The following is an 18,240-nucleotide window of genomic DNA, read 5'->3' as shown; positions in this document are numbered from 1 at the left end:
CATGACATGTTTCTCTGGCCACAGCTCCCTTCTACAGGAATAGAACATGACATGATTCTCTGGCCACAGCCCCCTTCTACAGGAATAGAACATGACATGATTCTCTAGTCACAGCCCCCTTCTACAGGAATAGAACATGACATGATTCTCTGGCCACAGCCCCCTTCTACAGGAATAGAACATGACATGTTTCTCTAGCCACAGCCCCCTTCTACAGGAATAGAACATGACATGTTTCTCTAGCCACAGCCCCCTTCTACAGGAATAGAACATGACATGTTTCTCTAGCCACAGCTCCCTTCTACAGGAATAGAACATGACATGATTCTCTGGCCACAGCCCCCTTCTACAGGAATAGAACATGACATGATTCTCTAGCCACAGCCCCCTTCTACAGGAATAGAACATGACATGTTTCTCTGGCCACAGCCCCCTTCTACAGGAATAGAACATGACATGATTCTCTAGCCACAGCCCCCTTCAACAGGAATAGAACATGACATGATTCTCTAGCCACAGCCCCCTTCTACAGGAATAGAACATGACATGATTCTCTAGCCACAGCCCCCTTCTATAGGAATAGAACATGACATGATTCTCTAGCCACAGCCCCCTTCTACAGGAATAGAACATGACATGTTTCCCTAGCCACAGCCCCCTTCTATAGGAATAGAACATGACATGATTCTCTAGCCACAGCCCCCTTCTACAGGAATAGAACATGACATGATTCTCTAGTCACAGCCCCCTTCTACAGGAATAGAACATGACATGTTTCTCTGGCCACAGCCCCCTTCTACAGGAATAGAACATGACATGATTCTCTGGCCACTGCCCCCTTCTACAGGAATAGAACATGACATGTTTCTCTAGCCACAGCCCCCTTCTACAGGAATAGAACATGACATGTTTCTCTAGCCACAGCCCCCTTCCACAGGAATAGAACATGACATGATTCTCTAGCCACAGCCCTGTTCTACAGGAATAGAACATGACATGTTTCTCTAGCCACAGCCCCCTTCTACAGGAATAGAACATGACATGATTCTCTGGCCACAGCCCCCTTCTACAGGAATAGAACATGACATGTTTCTCTAGCCACAGCCCCCTTCTACAGGAATAGAACATGACATGATTCTCTGGCCACAGCCCCCTTCTACAGGAATAGAACATGACATGTTTCTCTGGCCACAGCCCCCTTCTACAGGAATAGAACATGACATGTTTCTCTAGCCACAGCCCCCTTCTATAGGAATAGAACATGACATATTTCTCTAGCCACAGCCCCCTTCTACAGGAATAGAACATGACATGTTTCTCTGGCCACAGCCCTGTTCTATAGATATGAATGTGACACAATTCTTTGGCCACGGTTTCATTCTATAGGTATAGAATCCGACACGATTGGATGAGTATTGAAATGATGCTACCTGATCGGTAGGGAATGCAGCCTATTATATGCATGGACAGTTTTGAAAGACTGAAGCATATTATCCCTTTCTCCAACAAAGTCGATTTTTTTTATTTTTGTAAGATTAAAGATGTAATATCAACAATAGAACCAATGGTCCCAAAACAGGTGACAGTATTTATTTCATTTTTTTTCTGACTGTGTCATAACAGTATGTATTTCAGCACTTTTCCTGACTGTCATAGAACCTCAAGTTGACAAGGTTTACCCTGATAGGACCTCAAGTTGACAAGGTTTACCCTGAAAGAACCTCAAGTTGACAAGGTTTACCCTGATAGGACCCCAAGTTGACAAGGTTTACCTTGATAGAACCTCAAGTTGACAAGGTTTACCTTGATAGAACCTCAAGTTGACAAGGTTTACCCTGAAAGGACCCCAAGTTGACAAGGTTTACCCTGATAGGACCCCAAGTTGACAAGGTTTACCTTGATAGAACCTCAAGTTGACAAGGTTTACCCTCATAGAACCTCAAGTTTAGAAGGTTTACCCTGATAGGACCTCAAGTTGACAAGGTTTACCCTGATAGGACCCCAAGTTGACAAGGTTTACCCTGAAAGAACCTCAAGTTGACAAGGTTTACCCTGATAGGACCCCAAGTTGACAAAGTTTACCCTGATAGGACCCCAAGTTGACAAGGTTTACCTTGATAGAACCTCAAGTTGACAAGGTTTACCTTGATAGAACCTCAAGTTGACGAGGTTTACCCTCATAGAACCTCAAGTTGACAAGGTTTACCCTCATAGAACCTCAAGTTGACAAGGTTTACCCTCATAGAACCTCAAGTTGACAAGGTTTACCCTCATAGAACCTCAAGTTGACAAGGTTTACCCTGATAGGACCTCAAGTTGACAAGGTTTACCTTGATAGAACCTCAAGTTGACGAGGTTTACCCTCATAGAACCTCAAGTTGACAAGGTTTACCCTCATAGAACCTCAAGTTGACAAGGTTTACCCTGATAGGACCTCAAGTTGACAAGGTTTACCCTGATAGGACCTCAAGTTGACAAGGTTTACCCTGATAGGACCTCAAGTTGACAAAGTTTACCTTGATAGAACCTCAAGTTGACAAGGTTTACCCTGATAGGACCCCAAGTTGACAAGGTTTACCCTGAAAGAACCTCAAGTTGACAAAGTTACCGTGAAAGAACCTCAAGTTGACAAGGTTTACCCGGAAAGAACCTCAAGTTGACAAAGTTACCGTGAAAGAACCTCAAGTTGACAAGGTTTACCCTGATAGAACCTCAAGTTTAGAAGGTTTACCCTGATAGGACCTCAAGTTGACAAGGTTTACCCTGATAGGACCCCAAGTTGACAAGGTTTACCCTGAAAGAACCTCAAGTTGACAAGGTTTACCCTGATAGGACCCCAAGTTGACAAGGTTTACCCTGATAGGACCCCAAGTTGACAAGGTTTACCTTGATAGAACCTCAAGTTGACAAGGTTTACCCTGATAGAACCTCAAGTTGACAATGTTTACCCTCATAGAACCTCAAGTTGACAAGGTTTACCCTGATAGGACCCCAAGTTGACAAGGTTTACCTTGATAGAACCTCAAGTTGACGAGGTTTACCCTCATAGAACCTCAAGTTGACAAGGTTTACCCTCATAGAACCTCAAGTTGACAAGGTTTACCCTGATAGGACCTCAAGTTGACAAGGTTTACCCTGATAGGACCTCAAGTTGACAAGGTTTACCCTGATAGAATCTGTGGACCAGTCAGGTGTAATCCTGCACAACTTAAACTCTTCCCTTCTTTGTATATATATAACAATACATTTCTCTCAAGTAAGAAATTCTTTGCTAACTAAACCAAGTGCCTGAACTTTTGTAAAATGATATAAGTAGCTTTACATGACATGTATTATGTTCAGTATTTTACCTGGAAAGTTGACAAGGCTACGCTTTCATTTTAGCAAACATTCTTAAACTGTAAGTTTTAAATTCATAAACACCAAGTGATTTTTATGAATTGTAAATGTCATTGATGTGTAAATAATGTGGATAGCTAGGAAAGATTCAGATGGCTGAGTTTAGATTATTGGAGGGAGTTTATTCTGTACATACTCCAGTTTTATTCATCTAGAACATCACATCAAGTTTACATTACACTGTATTGACCAATTCATGTCAAAAATAATATCCAGGTGTTTTGTGTGCCTAATTAAAGTCACCATGGGTTGTTATTGGTGTAATGTGCTATGGGTGGGATTTAGGTGGGATGTAGGTGGGGTGTAGGTGGGATTTAGGTGGGATTTAGGTGGGATGTAGGTGGGATTTAGGTGGGGTGTAGGTAATTGTGACATTTGACCCTTCTCCCTCACCAGGTGTGTAATTTCTAGGTTTTTCTTCTCCACAAATAAACGTTACTTCTGCTGAAGTGATATATGTATAATGTGATTCTAGAGAACAATTCAAATAATCATACTTTTGAAAAATATAAATTTATATCAAACAGTGACTTTACTTTACTGTAATGAAAAAATAAATAAAATATAAAAAGATATATATATATATACATGTATATAATCGAAGGTTACAGTTAGAGAACAGATTGTTCAGAGGTAAAGTAAGAATAACCGACTAAATTATTTTTTTTTTATAGATATTTCTATATTTTGAGGTTACAATACAGATGAATTACTTTGAAGAATGTACATGTGCACCATGTTAAGTTTATTATCCCCATAAGGTATTCATCTGTCAGAGATAAAAAAAAAAAAAAAAAACACTTTACAAAAAACATGTCAGGAGACTCACAAACATCAACAACAACTTGATGTGATGGAAATGTCAACAAGTCAACAAGTTGTCATGAAGGGGATTTCTGACGTCATGGATAAGAGGGTTACCATGTTTTGACGTTAAATAACTCATGGTAGCTTAATTTGTTTCCATGTTTATCTCCTGAATCTTGCAGAGAGAATGTCGTCAGAAATCCTGCTGTGTACTTTTAAAGCTAACAGAGGTGAAAGTGGAGAACTCAGAACGTGATGGGGTGTTAATTATATAGATCTATTGACTGTGTTGGTGTAGATTATGTATAAATTATATAGACCTATTGACTGTGTTGGTGTAGATTATGTATAAATTATATAGATCTATTGACTGTGTTGGTGTAGATTATGTATAAATCACATTTAACAGTAATGGTGTCTCCACGGAACCAGCCAATGATAGTACATTTAACAGTAATGGTGTCTCCACGGAACCAGCCAATGATAGTACATTTAACAGTAATGGTGTCTCCATGGAACCAGCCAATGATAGTACATTTAACAGTAATGGTGTCTCCACGGAACCAGCCAATGATAGTACATTTAACAGTAATGGTGTCTCCACGGAACCAGCCAATGATCTGTCTTGTAAACATGATACCGACCCTCCCCATAATGTCATACTGGCCATAACTGATCAGTGTTTATTGAATCTAAATAAATCTTAAATCTCCATAACATAAAAAGATATATAGTCAAGTTAATCCCTTAATATATATATGACATTAATGTCTTCATTAAGTTGCTGCATTAAATCCAAGAGGAGCATTTCTAGACTCAGAATTGTCCAATACAAGTGAGAATTATCTAATTAAACACCTCCCCCTGTCTCCTGTAAAAGCATTACATTACTTCATGACTCTGTATTAATGTTAAACTGAATGTATGTAATAGTTGATGAATACTATAACAAAATAAGGAATTTTCCCAGGTCTACATTGGCGATACGCACCTTGTACAAATATTAAAAGGTGCAGTGATCTGGTCTAGCATTGTGATACAATCCTCATAGGCCAGGGTCATTCAAGGTCAAGTCAATGATAGTGTTGATACTTATTAGGTAATCTACCATGTATGGTATCTTATTAGCATATTACAGCAAAAATAATGGTGGAAAAGTACAAATATATGCGTAGCTTTTATGTTGGTTTCGTTAGCTTTATCGTAACAATGGGTACTTATCTACACCGACAAGCAAATGAACATATCGTTATTAAAAACAAGAAGCATATCATTTTCATGACAAGCTATTTTCTCTGTAACAATATCTAGATTGTCGAAAAAGTATGATATTGAAGTCACGACTTTTGTATGGGAAGAGATATCTATACCAGGAAAAATGACTTGATAGCAATGCTTCAACAGGTCTGTCCCCCACGAATACTGTAAACAGTGACAACTGGTGTTTACTATGAGGTACAAAGTAACTAAGCTGTTATTGAGGGCATTATGGACTACTCCATCTTAGCTCGGTCCAAATATCATGACCTCTTGGAGACCTTTTGCCTTTCCTTCAGTTATCTATACAAGGCAAAGCAAGAAAAGATTTGTCACATTGAAATAATGCCATGTAATAATCTCTATAGTACATCTATATTATAGGGACACTTGAAGAAAAGTGTTTGCTGGAAATCGACCTTGAGCATTAGATAAATTTGTATAAATGACCTTGGAATTTTGTATTTTAGATCTGCTTTCTCCAATTAAGTTAGGTAAATAAGTTAAATGGTTTTAATTTTGTCAAAGATAGACTTCCATGATAATGGGAAAGGTGTGGAAATAGAACATTTCAAGGTTTCTTCTCTGTTTATCATGCTAAGACCTGGTTGTACTAATATGATTTGTCCAATTTTTTACAATTCCATATAATGTACTTAATACTTTCCATGTTAGATTTCATTAATGAGGAGTACTGGTACTTAATGATAAACAGGCGTGTGTTGGACACAAATAAACACTGTCTGTGTACAGTCTGTGTCACAAGCTCGTATTCCAACAAGGTCATTCTCTGAAAACAGAGTTCACTTGTAACTAACCAACTTATCCCACAGACCATGGCAAACACGAAAATTGACACTAAAGCCATGTTTAGGTCTAATTAGGGAATAATGAAAACCATTTTGTGTTTAAAACTGACTACAAACAAGGGTTGAATAAGTGTTTATCATAACATTTTATATTCCATTAGATAAGGTTTTTAGTGACCAGGTCCAAAATCTCATTGTTAACATTTAACATTTCGGAGTAATTTACAAGGCAACACTTGTTACAGGTTTTAAATGTTTGTTAAAGTGAAGCGTGATAAAGGATGGTAAATATGTCAGATGTGTATAGATGTGAGTAGAAAATGAATGAAGATTGGATCTAAGATATACATGAATGAAAGTTTTTGAAATTTAGGTCATGAAGTCAACTGGTGGTGTGGTAGGATAGGATTGGTATGTCTTTGTGACACAGTCTCCTTGTAGTTAGTCAAGGAACGTCACGGCTGGCTGGAATGGCACGCTGTACAACGTCATGGCTGGCTGGCATAGTGTGCTATTCCATTTGAAGGGTACTTAGTTAAACAAACAAGAAAAACTTTTACACTTAGAACTACCCAAACAAGTTTTTGTTATTTTGTTCCAAATTGTCATTGCTACTTTCTTGTTGATAAAAACTTGATTGTGCATTGAAGTACAGCGATGGAGGAGATAGATAGGTCATTTTAGGGATGATCCTAACAGCCTCTTTCCGGCTATAAAAGGTTTTATCAACAGTTCTATATTTCATCAGCATGGGAAAGCTTATTTTGTGTCAGATGACTAGTAGACACACAGGCTGTGTACCCTCTCTCACTCAAACATGGTACAATGATACTGGTAATGCATAGAATGAGCTCTTCAAGGTCAAATGTCAAGGTCATGGATACAAAATATATATTTTAGTTAAGCACTGTTTGTTGAAAAGATGGTTATGTTAAATTTCAGGGTACAGCCATGATATATTTGTCACATATATGATAGAATTTACCAGAGATAAACTATATATGATAGAATGTATCAGAGATAAACTATATATGATAGAATTTATCAGAGATAAACTATATATGATAGAATTTATCAGATAAACTATATATGATAGAATGTATCAGAGATAAACTATATATGGTAGAATGTATCAGAGATAAACTATATATGATAGAATTTATCAGATAAACTATATATGATAGAATTTATCAGAGATAAATTATATATGGTAGAATGTATCAGAGATAAACTATATATGATAGAATTTATCAGAGATAAACTATATATGATAGAATTTATCAGATAAACTATATATGATAGAATGTATCAGAGATAAACTATATATGGTAGAATGTATCAGAGATAAACTATATATGATAGAATTTATCAGATAAACTATATATGATAGAATTTATCAGAGATAAACTATATATGGTAGAATGTATCAGAGATAAACTATATATTGTAGAATTTATCAGATAAACTATATATGATAGAATTTATCAGAGATAAACTATATATGGTAGAATTTATCAGAGATAAACTATATATGGTAGAATTTATCAGAGATAAACTATATATGGTAGAATTTATCAGAGATAAACTATATATGATAGAATTTATCAGATAAACTATATATGATAGAATTTATCAGAGATAAACTATATATGGTAGAATGTATCAGAGATAAACTATATAGGATAGAATTTACCAGAGATAAACTATATATGATATAATTTATCAGATAAACTATATATGATAGAATTTATCAGAGATAAACTATATATGGTAGAATTTATCAGAGATAAACTATATATGGTAGAATTTATCAGAGATAAACTAATACACTATAATGATACATTGATGCACATCTAGTATTATCAACAACATAAAGTTTGTTGCTTATGTAAGGGATATTTGTATCAAGTTACAAGATTTCAAGTACAGCTATACAAACGGAAAATTAGGAAAGAAGACATACACTTTTTGGAGTATCTAAAACACCTAAAACACATTTTATAGGTCGCAGTTACTTCCCTTTGTAAGGTTTTTAGCTTCCATTTTGATGCTGCGTGTTTATCTTTGTATGAGTGTTGGTTAAGTTTCAGAGCTGTTAAAGAATAGCTCCCAAAGTCGACTGCTATTTTTTTCAAAATTTGTTTCCTGCTTCCTATACATTAAGAACTAGTTCTTTTTTTTTTTTAAATCCCTGGAATAGATGTTTTTATATTGTACGAGTTGACTGAGATGTATTGTTAAGTCATGGTTGGTAGGAGTTGACTGAGATGTATTGTTAAGTCGTGGTAGGTACGAGTTGACTGAGATGTATTGTTAAGTCGTGGTAGGTACGAGTTGACTGAGATGTATTGCTAAGTCGTGGTAGGTACGAGTTGACTGAGATGTATTGTTAAGTCGTGGTAGGTACGAGTTGACTGAGATGTATTGTTAAGTCGTGGTTGGTACGAGTTGACTGAGATGTATTGTTAAGTCGTGGTAGGTACGAGTTGACTGAGATGTATTGTTAAGTCGTGGTAGGTACGAGTTGACTAAGATGTATTGTTAAGTCGTGGTAGGTACGAGTTGACTGAGATGTATTGTTAAGTCGTGGTTGGTACGAGTTGACTAAGATGTATTGTTAAGTCGTGGTAGGTACGAGTTGACTGAGATGTATTGTTAAGTCGTGGTTGGTACGAGTTGACTGAGATGTATTGTTAAGTCATGGTTGGTAGGAGTTGACTGAGATGTATTCTTTAAGTCGTTGGTATTACGAGTTGACTGAGATGTATTGCTAGTCGTGGTGAGTTACGAGTTGGCTGAGATGTATTGTTAAGTCGTGGTAGGTACGAGTTGACTGAGATGTATTGTTAAGTCGTGGTTGGTACGAGTTGACTGAGATGTATTGCTAAGTCGTGGTTGGTACGAGTTGGCTGAGATGTATTGTTAAGTCGTGGTCGGTACGAGTTGACTGAGATGTATTGTTAAGTCGTGGTTGGTAGGAGTTGACTGAGATGTATTGTTAAGTCGTGGTTGGTACGAGTGACTGAGATGTATTGGTAAGTCGTGGTTGGTAGGAGTTGACTGAGATGTATTGTTAAGTCGTGGTGGTACAGTTGACTGCAGATGTTGTTAAGTCGTGGTTGGTAGGAGTTGACTGAGATGTATTGTTAAGTCGTGGTTGGTACGAGTTGACTGAGATGTATTGTTAAGTCATGGTTGGTAGGAGTTGACTGAGATGTATTGTTAAGTCGTGGTTGGTACGAGTTGACTGAGATGTATTGTTAAGTCGTGGTAGGTACGAGTTGACTGAGATGTATTGTTAAGTCGTGGTTGGTACGAGTTGACTGAGATGTATTGTTAAGTCGTGGTTGGTAGGAGTTGACTGAGATGTATTGCTAAGTCGTGGTTGGTACGAGTTGACTGAGATGTATTGTTAAGTCGTGGTAGGTACGAGTTGACCGAGATGTATTGTTAAGTCGTGGTTGGTACGAGTTGACTGAGATGTATTGTTAAGTCGTGGTTGGTAGGAGTTGACTGAGATGTATTGTTAAGTCGTGGTAGGTACGAGTTGACTGAGATGTATTGTTAAGTCGTGGTTGGTAGGAGTTGACTGAGATGTATTGTTAAGTCGTGGTTGGTACGAGTTGACTGAGATGTATTGTTAAGTTGTGGTTGGTACGAGTTGACTGAGATCTATTGTTAAGTCGTGGTAGGTACGAGTTGACTGAGATGCATTGTTAAGTCGTGGTTGGTACGAGTTGACTGAGATGTATTGTTAAGTCGTGGTAGGTAGGAGTTGACTGAGATGTATTGTTAAGTCGTGGTAGGTAGGAGTTGACTGAGATGTATTGTTAAGTCGTGGTAGGTACGAGTTGACTGAGATGTATTGTTAAGTCGTGGTTGGTAGGAGTTGACTGAGATGTATTGTTAAGTCGTGGTAGGTAGGAGTTGACTGAGATGTATTGTTAAGTCGTGGTAGGTAGGAGTTGACTGAGATGTATTGTTAAGTCGTGGTAGGAGTTGACTGAGATGTATTGTTAAGTCGTGGTAGGTACGAGTTGACTGAGATGTATTGTTAAGTCGTGGTAGGTACGAGTTGACTGAGATGTATTGTTAAGTCGTGGTAGGTAGGAGTTGACTGAGATGTATTGTTAAGTCGTGGTTGGTAGGAGTTGACTGAGATGTATTGTTAAGTCGTGGTAGGTACGAGTTGACTGAGATGTATTGTTAAGTCGTGGTTGGTAGGAGTTGACTGAGATGTATTGTTAAGTCGTGGTAGGTACGAGTTGACTGAGATGTATTGTTGGGAAATCAGTCAGGTGATACAGTATGTGTGTCAGTGTTACAGAAGGCTCATAAAAATATCACCAACATTTAAATATAATTCCCTCCATTAAATTTATGGCCATATAGACTTTTAAAAGTTGACCATGTATAAATGATTGAAGTTGTAAAGTCTAGATTGTGTGTTATTCTGCACCTGGTGTACCATGGAGAGTATTGAGGTTCCCTGGCTGTCCAACCATCAAACTCTGTATAGGACTGTAGGCTTCCTTTATAAAACTTGTATAAACACCTGAAAAATGCTGGCTCCAGTTTGTACATAAAGTCAAAATGACGTGAAAATTCACATTCACATATCTTGGCAAGTTTCCATTTGTAGTGTATGATATTGTGGAAAACTGATGAGGTTTATGACATAGGAATTTCATTGTGTACACACAAATATTTCCTTCTAGTCTACCAGGTACTCATCAACTTAAAGAAAGAGTTCTCTCCCCTTTACAAAAGCATGATAACAATAGTTGTTATTAGTCCTTTGCTCTAGACTATATGTTGGGATTGAATGCAGCATCCTATAATTTTTTAAGTTGATGTTGTACTTTTTATTCAATAACGGTATTGTTTAATATATTATGAGTTGTCTGCCCTTGTTGAGACAAAGCACCGTTTGTCTACCATATATAATACAGTAGTCCAACTGTCTGTCAATATGATACTCACTGATAACATCTGTGGACAATCCAATCTTCACAGCAACACCTGAGAAACTCAAAGTGCGCATGGCAAATACAGAAATTGGTGCATTATATGTAAAATTATCATGGTACTTTTCCAAGATCTTTTTTATTATTTATAAAATTTCGTGAAAAGGTATTGAATGAACAGTATAGAAGAAGTTAATTATTTAATTTTCAGCAGAAAGCTTCCTGTAATTTTACAGTTTATTTTTGACCTACAGTCTCAGGTGACCTGTTTTCTAGAGAAACGGCATTCAGATTCTAAAGATGATATCAAACACCTCAACAGGTAGGACTTCATTGTTGGCTATCAGGATTCAGGTGTCACACAAAAATTCCTTTTAATGTGTCTAGTAATTATGATTCTGGTAGGAAATTTGAGTCTTCTCTTTTCAAATGTAGACTTGCCTAGCTAAAGTTTGTGTAGAAAGTATCCGAATTCCATTTATGTATATACAGGACTGGCGTTAAAGTTTGACATTTGGTATTATATAGGATTAACTATAATTACGTTTTTCCTGACCTAAACTATGTACCTACCTGTAACAATGTACTTCTCAGGTAGAAAAATTTGAGCTACGTAGAGAGAGAAATCGTATCCTGTTACATATGTGACATTTTGTGATGGAAAATCATTTTGGACGAGGTGACATGCAGCGTGACATAAAGCCGTCCTGACAGGGACATTATGCCACTCTTTATGACCAATACGAATCATTATACTATTTGATAAGCTAGCATGGTATTTTTGTAAGTTTTATATGTTAAAAATGTAATAAAACATAACTCATTCAATTTTGTGTATAAAATATTTAACAATGGCATCTAAAAATGAAAGTTATTTAGAGGAGAGAAAAAAACAGTAGAAAAATTTGTATACACCTCTTTGGTGTCCATATGAAGTATATACAGTCAAACCTGTCTATAACGACCGCCCAAGGGGAGGCAGAAAAACGGTCACTATAGACAGGTTGCCTTTATAGACAGGTCAAATTATTGCACCAACCAATTTACTTAAACCTGCCATAAATAAATTGTCATTGAACAGGGCATTCAGAAGACCAGTCAGAAGTTAAATAAATGCATAAACTTTATAAATCTGAAGGGTTTAATATTTAATGATTTGTGGACCCAAACACAAAATATAACTCAAAATGGTCTTATGGATAATTTTTTTAAATATTTTGTTCTGAAATAATGCTATATGTATCTATCAAATTATCTCCCTTTCTTTCATAAATAAAGAAAAAGAATACACAATAATTAATAAATTAATTATATTTGTGTTACTACTAATTATTTTGTGTTATAGTCTTACTTCTTAAAACCAATTTTTTTTTTTCTGACCCAAATTGAAATCCGGATATTTGTGTCAGTTTACGACTTTTTATTAGTATTGACTAATTAAAGATGGCGGCAGTACAAACGCTAGTACCGACAGCTACGATTAAGAAAGGCATTATTGGCTTTCATGTGAGTAAATCTTGTTGACAGATATGACCAGTGTTTGTTATTGAAGTGATGTATCCTAGTTGTAATCAAAAAATTAACTGACCGTGTCAAATGAAGCCACCTGTGCACAGTTGCAATGTAATACCGACACGCATGGTGACCCGACTCCTCTCTTACCGAGCCCCAGGCCAGGGCAGCTACAGTAATTATAGGCTAACAGGTGGTAGGGGTCTTTTGTTTATATACTCAGGCCAGGGCTGTGGTGGTCCTTTGTTTGTATAATCAAGCCAGGGTCGATGTGTCTGAATTTTCCGGGTATTTTATGAGGGATTACTGCCGAGAGCAGAAGATGGCTGACAGAAATCGGTCGCTATAGAAAACAAAATAGCGACCGGCGTTCCGAAATAACCGGTCGTTAGCCACATTAGACAGGTAGTCGCTATACAGAGGGTCGTTATATAGTAAAATCTCACGGGGAATCTTAAAACCGGTCGTTATAGACAGGCAGTCGTTATATACAGGGGGTCGTTAGAGCAGGTTTGACTGTATATCATTATTCAAAGAAAAAAGTTCATCTTTAACTTTAAAAAATGTAGAACTGTTCTGAAAACTAGAATAAAAGATGTGCTATGTTAGAATGGAAGAAATGTTCATTATGATCAACTATTCATTCTTTTTGCCTAATTTGTTTTTCTCTGCTAACTTTACTATGATGCTGACATACATGTTCTTTATAGATCTAGTTTAGACACTCGTCAGTGGAGCCACACATTGTTTAACAAAGGTACATCTGAAGGAAACTTGTAAATGAAATACCATGTGCTTTACACTGAGGGTATATTGTATTAGAAGTGAAATATCAAATTATTATAGTGGTAGACATTAGCCCTGACGATAGTTAGACTTTGTATGGTACAGACATTAGCCCTGACCATAGTTAGACTTTGTATGGTACAGACATTAGCCCCCTGACCATAGTTAGACTTTGTATGGTACAGACATTAGCCCTGACCATAGTTAGACTTTGTATGGTACAGACATTAGCCCTGACTATAGTTAGACTTTGTATGGTACAGACATTAGCCCCCTGACTATAGTTAGACTTTGTATGGTACAGACATTAGCCCTGACTATAGTTAGACTTTGTATGGTACAGACATTAGTCCTGACTATAGTTAGACTTTGTATGGTACAGACATTAGCCCTGACTATAGTTACACTTTGTATGGTACAGACATTAGCCCCTGACCATAGTTAGACTTTGTATGGTACAGACATTAGCCCCCTGACCATAGTTAGACTTTGTATGGTACAGACATTAGCCCTGACTATAGTTAGACTTTGTATGGTACAGACATTAGCCCCCTGACTATAGTTAGACTTTGTATGGTACAGACATTAGCCCTGACCATAGTTAGACTTTGTATGGTACAGACATTAGCCCTGACCATAGTTAGACTTTGTATGGTACAGACATTAGCCCCCTGACCATAGTTAGACTTTGTATGGTACAGACATTAGCCCTGACTATAGTTAGACTTTGTATGTTACAGACATTAGCCCCCTGACCATAGTTAAACTTTGTATGGTACAGACATTAGCCCTGACCATAGTTAGACTTTGTATGGTACAGACATTAACCCCCTGACTATAGTTAGACTTTGTATGGTACAGACATTAGCCCTGACCATAGTTAGACTTTTTATGGTACAGACATTAGCCCTGACTATAGTTAGACTTTGTATGGTACAGACATTAGCCCTTACTATAGTTAGACTTTGTATGGTACAGACATTAGCCCTGACCATAGTTAGACTTTGTATGGTACAGACATTAGCCCTGACCATAGTTAGACTTTGTATGGTACAGACATTAGCCCTTACTATAGTTAGACTTTGTATGGTACAGACATTAGCCCTGACCATAGTTAGACTTTGTATGGTACAGACATTAGCCCTGACTATAGTTAGACTTTGTATGATACAGACATTAGCCCCCTGACCATAGTTAGACTTTGTATGGTACAGACATTAGCCCCCTGACCATAGTTAGACTTTGTATGGTACAGACATTAGCCCTGACTATAGTTAGACTTTGTATGGTACAGACATTAGCCCCCTGACCATAGTTAGACTTTGTATGGTACAGACATTAGTCCTGACTATAGTTAGACTTTGTATGGTACAGACATTAGCCCTGACTATAGTTAGACTTTGTATGATACAGACATTAGCCCTGACCATAGTTAGACTTTGTATGGTACAGACATTAGCCCTGACTATAGTTAGACTTTGTATGGTACAGACATTAGCCCCCTGACCATAGTTAGACTTTGTATGGTACAGACATTAGCCCTGACTATAGTTAGACTTTGTATGGTACAGACATTAGCCCTTACTATAGTTAGACTTTGTATGATACAGACATTAGTCCTGACTATAGTTAGACTTTGTATGGTACAGACATTAGCCCTGACCATAGTTAGACTTTGTATGGTACAGACATTAGCCCTTACTATAGTTAGACTTTGTATGGTACAGACATTAGCCCTGACTATAGTTACACTTTGTATGGTACAGACATTAGCCCCCTGACCATAGTTAGACTTTGTATGTTACAGACATTAGCCCCCTGACCATAGTTAGACTTTGTATGGTACAGACATTAGCCCTGACCATAGTTAGACTTTGTATGGTACAGACATTAGCCCCCTGACTATAGTTAGACTTTGTATGGTACAGACATTAGTCCCCTGACTATAGTTAGACTTTGTATGGTACAGACATTAGCCCTGACCATAGTTAGACTTTGTATGGTACAGACATTAGCCCTGACCATAGTTAGACTTTGTATGGTACAGACATTAGCCCTGACCATAGTTAGACTTTGTATGGTACAGACATTAGCCCTGACCATAGTTAGACTTTGTATGGTACAGACATTAGCCCTGACCATAGTTAGACTTTGTATGGTACAGACATTAGCCCTGACCATAGTTAGACTTTGTATGGTACAGACATTAGCCCCCTGACCATAGTTAGACTTTGTATGGTACAGACATTAGCCCTGACCATAGTTAGACTTTGTATGGTACAGACATTAGCCCTGACTATAGTTAGACTTTGTATGGTACAGACATTAGCCCCCTGACCATAGTTAGACTTTGTATGGTACAGACATTAGCCCTGACCATAGTTAGACTTTGTATGGTACAGACATTAGCCCCCTGACCATAGTTAGACTTTGTATGGTACAGACATTAGCCCCCTGACTATAGTTAGACTTTGTATGGTACAGACATTAGCCCCCTGACCATAGTTAGACTTTGTATGGTACAGACATTAGCCCTGACTATAGTTAGACTTTGTATGGTACAGACATTAGCCCTGACCATAGTTAGACTTTGTATGGTACAGACATTAGCCCTGACCATAGTTAGACTTTCTATATTGGTCTGTTTCCTGGCCATTAGCTGTTTTCCGAATACTGACATTTTGCACAAGGGTTATGTTTGGGTTTACAATTGATCAGTGTGGTTAAATTGAGAACAAAAATTTCTGACATTTTGAAATTTGGCTAGAGTTTCCATTTAGCACTGTTTCCATCAAAGTTTTGCTCATTTCCTTCGAGTGGGAGCAGGGTAGAAATGGTTCACAAAGATTCTCTGGTGTGCCAAGACTGCACTGTCCTGGTCATAAAGGTGATATATAAATCCTGAACGAGTTCAGATTTATAGATGGATTTGTTGTGGTGACATTCCAGCTTACCTTGGTGTTAGTTGTTACAATTGGTTTATTTAGATGACTGCTTTATTTCCTGACAAATTATTTGACTTTCAGGGAGTCTGACAGACTTTTTCAATGAGTGTCCTGGTTCCTCTTTTGGTCTTTTGAGAACTGAGGTCACAGTTTTCAGTTTTCCATTCCTCTCGCATAGCTCTGGGTTTAGATTCTTAAACGTTAAGAATTTGGTACACATGATATTTTGTTCAAAAGTTTAATTTTTATTGCTCGTTCTGTTGAAGTAAATGTTGTACAACTTGCATTGATCCCCATTGGCACCAGTATCACACTGTATTGTGTGTCTGCCACCCTGTCACGGGACAGTGAGTATGACCCAGCACACAGGCACCCATTGTTGCCCTATGATTGGATAAGTCAGGGTTTATCTGGCCATTCAGAACTTGCGACCTTGATGTAAACGGTACCTGCACAATTCTAGAGGTTTTTTTTGTGGTGTTTGGTGGAAGTCATTACATGGTGCTTTTAAACAGTGCACTGTCTCAGTGATAACATTCTATCTTTGACTTTTAAAAAGATCATTTTGCAAGCTAGATTTGCATGATTACATTCATATTGGTCTCCTCCTATGGCATAAGTTTGTTTCTACTTCATATAAGATTATAAAACTCCTCCCTAAGTTTCCACCTACCTCACCATATGCTACCTTTCCTGAAACACTAAATAGATTTCAATGAAACTTTGCATACATTACCTGTATGCCAGATTGTTGTTGACTTTAATTGCTTAATATTAGAAGTTGTTAGTTGATAAGATTATTCATAAGTTTATAAAGAGTTATATATACAGCATATAGAAAGCTTTCCTTTCTCTCCTATTGTCTTTACCTACCTATATCAGTCACTGATGTAAGGACGTATAAAAAGCTCTAACAAGTGAGGTAAGTTTTTGTAGTGACAACAAAGTAGTGGTTAATTGCTGATTGCTATCACACAGGTAAATCTAGCCAGGTAAGAGGCGACAGGTAATTAGTCGGAGGGAGACAGTAAAGGGACAGAGATGGTCTCCTCCCCCAGACCACAAAGCTCATCACATTATCTTGCCACCTTTGTTTTTGGCCCACAAGCGATGAACTGATTGACTATTCATTGGTAACTTGCACGTCAATACAATTTCCAGGTCTCTTTGTTGTAAAAATTTAGCCTGACAACTTCCCCTGTAAAGGAAGTAGCCTCATCTCCTATGAACCTCGACGAAAACTAGAAATATATCGGGAGCATCGAGCCGATAACTCCAGCCGATTGTGATAGGGATTTTCTCTGTCTGACAAGTCATAGCTCAGGATGAAAACTTTTTAGTATTTCTGTGACTTGACGTGTATATCACAGGGCAGTCGGACGTGTTTTGAACCTATTTATAGCAATACACATCCTGATAATGTAGGGACAGTATTAGCACCATGTATCTAAGGATATACTGTACAGGTAATTACTGAGAGGACTAGACACCCAACCATGACAAGATTCTCATCACAAGGAAATGTCTAGAATTACAATTAGATGTGGATTAGCTATATAGGTAATGTAGACATTTAAACTGGGCTGTATATAGACTTCATGTGGTGGTGAATTGAAGATTGAAACAAATATCTATTTTGGATGTTCCATACTAACTTCAGGGTGTTAGCGAACATTTTGCCTGAGATGGAATGTGTTTCCATGGATTAGTAAGGTTAACAAGGCCAGGAATGCTTAGCCAAGTGTTTATTTAGATAAT

General features: G+C 37.5%; 1 protein-coding gene across 1 annotated transcript in view; it reads left to right on the top strand.

The window, feature by feature from the left end:
- Nucleotides 1–18,240, top strand: part of LOC117328103 (rho GTPase-activating protein 20-like) — a 208,158-nt gene that overhangs the window by 103,929 nt on the left and 85,989 nt on the right. The window lies entirely within an intron of this gene.

Source organism: Pecten maximus, chromosome 5, assembly GCF_902652985.1.
Source record: "Pecten maximus chromosome 5, xPecMax1.1, whole genome shotgun sequence".
NCBI lineage: Eukaryota > Metazoa > Mollusca > Bivalvia > Pectinida > Pectinidae > Pecten > Pecten maximus.
The sequence above is the reverse complement of the archived record's forward strand: the minus strand, read 5'-3'. Positions and strand labels throughout refer to the sequence as shown.